The sequence below is a fragment of the Chrysochloris asiatica genome, unplaced genomic scaffold, assembly GCF_000296735.1.
Source record: "Chrysochloris asiatica unplaced genomic scaffold, ChrAsi1.0 scaffold00121, whole genome shotgun sequence".
In the NCBI taxonomy this organism is placed as follows: domain Eukaryota; kingdom Metazoa; phylum Chordata; class Mammalia; order Afrosoricida; family Chrysochloridae; genus Chrysochloris; species Chrysochloris asiatica.
Window position 1 is genome coordinate 6,885,081 of NW_006408639.1, and position 5,091 is coordinate 6,890,171.

The window sequence follows — 5,091 nt, forward strand, 5'->3', positions numbered from 1 at the left end:
TGAGTGTTGATATAGACTCTAAAATAGCTACCAGAATTGTCAATTTTCATACTGTGGAGACTTAAATGTTGCTTTGATGCTGGAAGTATCAATATTTCAAATATCAACAAAGTCCCTCATGCTAGCAGATTTCAGTGGAGCTTCCAGTCTACCATAGATTAGGAAGAAAGACCTGGAAATCTACTTTTGAAAATCAGCCAATGAAAACACGATGGATCATAACAGAATGCTGAACCCCCTGGGTGGGAAGGTACTTAAAATACCCCGTGGGCTTCACAATGGACAGGAGGACACTGGTGATTGTGACGAGGGTGCAGGACTGAATAACATCACATTCTATTGTACATGAGTGGCCTGAATTGGAGACAATTTGATGGCCATTGATAACAGCAAGCAAAATTACATGAAAAAGTGTTCTAACCTTCTACTAAATGAGAACAACCACCTTCTCTCTACTGTCCCATCTCTATCCCTTGATGGTGATGGAAACTTCTCAGTCACAGTCTGTCCCACTGATGTTAGAAGTCAGTCTCCTGAGACGCAAACATGATTTGGTCACAGACTTACGTTCTACTGAAGGCATCCTGAACACACCACATCTGCCACTGGTCTCAGTTTTCTCACAAGAAATAAGAACAATTGATATTTATAATTTTTAATGGGTAAATAATGGACTGTTTAGAAATGCCTTTTTATTTTGAGATATTTTAAGACTGAAAGAAGTTTTAAAAGTTGTGAGTAGTAAAGACAGTTCCCATGCATCCTTCAATCAGCTTCTCCAGTGAGAATATCTTATAGGATCAGAGTAACTTGTCAACACCAAGCCATGAAGACTGATACAATACTATTAACCCAAGTGGAGTCCTGGTATAACACTGTAGGATAAACTAGAAAGTTGATGGTTCAAACCCACCAGTCGCTCCTTTGAAACCCTAGACAGGGTCACTATGAGACAGCACTGACTTGACAGCACTTAACAACAACAACAACTAATTCAAGTACAAACCTTATTCAGATTTCACCAACATTTACATGTACTTTTTGCCCTCGTGGTATACAGTACCAAGCAGTGTTATTCTAGGTGTGGATTCTACTGAACACAACCACATGAGAACACAGCTTTTCCTTGCCAAAAAGATACTCTGTTGTGTTACCCCTCAATAGTTCTGTTTTCCCCTCACCCTAGCTTAGGCAACTACTGGTGTATTCTCTATCACTATAATTTTAACACTTTGGAAAAAATAATGGATTTTTTTCTTTAAGGAAATTCAATGCATTCCTTAAAGAAATCAAGCTCAATTCGGTTTGTTGTTGTTTTGAGAAGGGCTGGTCAGTTGCTTATATAGTTAATCCCACAAACACTCTTCTCTTTTGCTGATATTTTCCCCCTTCACAGTCTGTATTTTAAAATCTCTACAGAGAACACCAAAGTCCTGGTGTGGTGCTGTAGGATAAGCCGTGGACCTCAAGGTCGGTTTGAATGACAAAGTTCATGGTTCAAAGTCACCAGCTGCTCCTTGGAACCTACTGAAGGGCCTTTAGCAATAACAACCTAGAGAGCTCCACCCCTGAGCTAAGCCATCGCATGGATTTTAGATTTCTTTATTACGTCACTGTCCCCAGCCTATTGCTAGCCCCTGAACACTCAGAAGAAAACCATCCATGTGTATTTTACCAGGCTTCAGAGCTCAGCATGCTTACACTAGCATACTGTTATTAAGTGCCATGCAGTTAGTTCCATGTATATCATTTCTGAAGTGTGGCTGGTGGGTTTGAAATACTAACTTTGTAGTTAGAAGTACAGTGCTTATTGTACAGTGCCACCAAGGACCACTAGTATACTAGTATTGGGGCAGGGGATATTAAGAAAAGCAATCTAGAGAGTCTGTTTCAGGCCCTCTTCTGGTATCAGCAGAACAAATAGAGATTCATTTCAGGTTTGGGGGATATTGGAAAGATCTTGAAAGATAAGATGAAGATAATTTAAGAACTCAGGCACAGGCAGCCTGATTCACATACTATCCCTAGGTCAGGGTGCTAAATGACTTCCTAAAAAGCAATTTTAAAAATATATGGATTCAAACAAAACCAAGCCAAACCCTTGGACTATGCGGATCCCTGACTGTGATACTTCCAATGTGTTCAGTTGCAGTTGCTGATTGTCATTCCATGAAGACACTTGTGGGAGCACTGACAATACTCAGTAGTTACTAGAGGTAATTCAAAGGAAGATGGTGAAGAAATCATCTCCCAAAATGCTATGTCATGCCACAACTCTTTGCAACATGTGGAAACTGCCTAAAAAGATATAAATGCTAAGCAATGTTGCTAAGTGCATGCAGACCTAATACATTTTCCTGTCTTATTAAAGTCATCTGAAAGGCTATGAAATAAACAGTCTAAATAGGCAATTCTCTAATCCTGTTCTCTTACACAATATAAATGTGCTTTTTAAAAGGGAAACATTAAATATGCCAGCATGAAGGAATAGGGGAATATCAGTTAAAGAGTGCTTTAAATGAAAGTGCAATTTTTTTTGTCAACAAGTTGAATTTTTGTTTCAATTCAGCTTAACATGAGACAGCTCCCTACTTTCCTATACCAGACATCATGTTACTTATGATAGTACTCTACAAAGGCCATGTATGTAGCTAGGAAAAGGGTATTCATTTCCTAGGGCTACCATAATATGGTACCACAAACTGCATGGCTTAGAACAGGGGTGGGGGACTTTCTCTCTGCCAAAATTTATAACATATTTCACAGGCCATAGAAAATTATCAACTTAAAAATTAGCCTCCTATATTTGGTCAAACGTTTAATGAACTCACCCCTAACCCACCAACTGCTCCTCAGAAACCCTCATACAGCGTTGCTATGAGTCTTGGCAATTAACAACAATGTGATGGCTGGAACTGCTGGTGCCTTGGCAAAGCCAGATGAAATGATTTCATGGACCTTAGGTAGAGTGTTGTGGGTTAATAAGCCAGACTGCAAAGCCAGTTTGAACTGCAGGGTCGGCAGTTCAGGCTCACCAGCTGCTCCTTAGAAACCCTATACAGGATCACTATGGGTTGGAACCGACTCGACACACTTAACAACAATAACATATGGCCCACAGGCCAAATATTCCCCACCCCTAATTTAGAACACTAGGAATTTGTTGTCTTACAATTCTGAAGGCTATAAGTCTGAAATCAATGCGTCAGCAGGGTCACGCTCTCTCTAAGACTCTAGGGCACTATTGTTCTTTGTCTCTTGTAGCTTACAGTGGTTCTGGTCAATCCTTGGTACTCCTTAACTTGTAGATGCCTCCCTCCAATCAATCCCTGTGTCCGTCTTCACATGGCCGTTGTCCTTCTGTGTGCTGTCTATGTTTTTTCTTCTCTCTCTAAAAGGACACCAGTCATATTGGGTTAGGACTCATCTTCTCCAATATGACCTCAAGTTAACTGACAACATCTTCAAGGCATGTTTACTTATGTTAGGGATCAGGATGTCACCATATCTTTGTGGGGCCAGAGTTCAGCCCACATCAGAAGGAGACTTCTTTGGAAGTTAGTCTTTGGGTAAAAAAAGGAAGGCTTTGAGTAAAGAGAGAGAAGCAAGACCTTCTCACTACCAGACATTTTATCTCAAAACTTGCACTCAAGGTAGTTTGTTGAAGAGGAGCCTTCACCTCATTTCCCACCCCTCTCCAAAGAACTCAAAGTCCACTCTCAACAGTCTGGTCTCCTCAGCGTTCTTCTGAATGTATGCTGCCTCTTCTACTTCTGTCTGTTTCTTTTCCACCGTCTTCCCTAATCTTGATGAGGGCATCTTTCATTCTCCTCTTGATTCATCTAATATATTTACCAAAAGTTTAAAGCATCAGCTGAAGTACCAACTCTTCGGTCAAATCTTAACTTTCTTCCTGTTTCTAGACCCTTCTAAAGTCTCATGACATTTATTATGAGCCAAGGATTTTAGTATAATGTAATTCACATCATGAACCTCAACATTAAGGTTAACAAATATACCTAAGGAGATGAAAATAATAAATGCTGAGAAGTCCATTAATCTTGGTGCTGTCAGGGGTTAGGTTTTTAAAGATTAACTTCAGTACCTGAATCCAACTATTATAAGCTACAAGCTTTGCTCCTTGAATTTTCCTGGTATATGAGATAGCAAATTCTCCTCCCATCCCGCTTTTCATTTTCTTAAATTAGTTTAAATCTGTTTGCTACTTGTGATTTATCACGATTTTCCCACCCCAGCTCAACTCTATCGTGTAGAACCTGCCGGAATAGAAATATATTTATTGACAGCAGTAGACATTATCTTGCCAATTTAATTGGCATTCTAAAGTTGATGCTGCTTATCTTTGAAATGGGAGTTAGGTTCTAATTCCAGAGAAAGCTTAATGTTTGCAGGGTTGTAAACCCTAGGAATCTCTGCCTTCTTCTTTTTTTTATAATTCAATATTTTCTCTCTTGACACTCATATTTCCCTTAAGCCATATGGTTTGACTTTTTTAAAAAAAAAGAAAGTTAGTGATTTCAAATTACACTTTAATTATTTCCTTCATAATGAACCGAATTAAAATTTAAAAGCTAAAGACATTTTCCACTCTTGAACTTAGAGCTGTAGCTTTTAATGAAATCTACAGCCCTTCTTTTTTAGTTAAATAAATTTTCTAAAGCTCACAAGGAAGCCTAGCTTTTTTTTTTTTTTTTAGATTATCAATGTTTAATTTTGCCTTATTATGATTCCTTTTTATTAGAGTCATAGAGAAGCCTTTCTTTGCTTCCTGGTAACACATGTTCTAATTTCACCTCTGACAAATTTTGGTTTAAGCTTTACAATTCTAGGTAACTGAATATATCTTCTCTGAGACACTCTTAATTCAGTCACGAACCCTAAATGAAATCTGTTATCTGTTGTTTTTACTTGCTGTAGAGTTCTGACCCAAGGTGACCTTATGTAAGTGAGGGCTTCAAAAATTTGTGGAAAAGTTCCATTATTTTTCAATTGCCTTTTTGCCCGTGAAACTCCTCATATGACAGAATGAAACCCCTCATTTGAAACCCCTCATATGACAGAATGAAACCC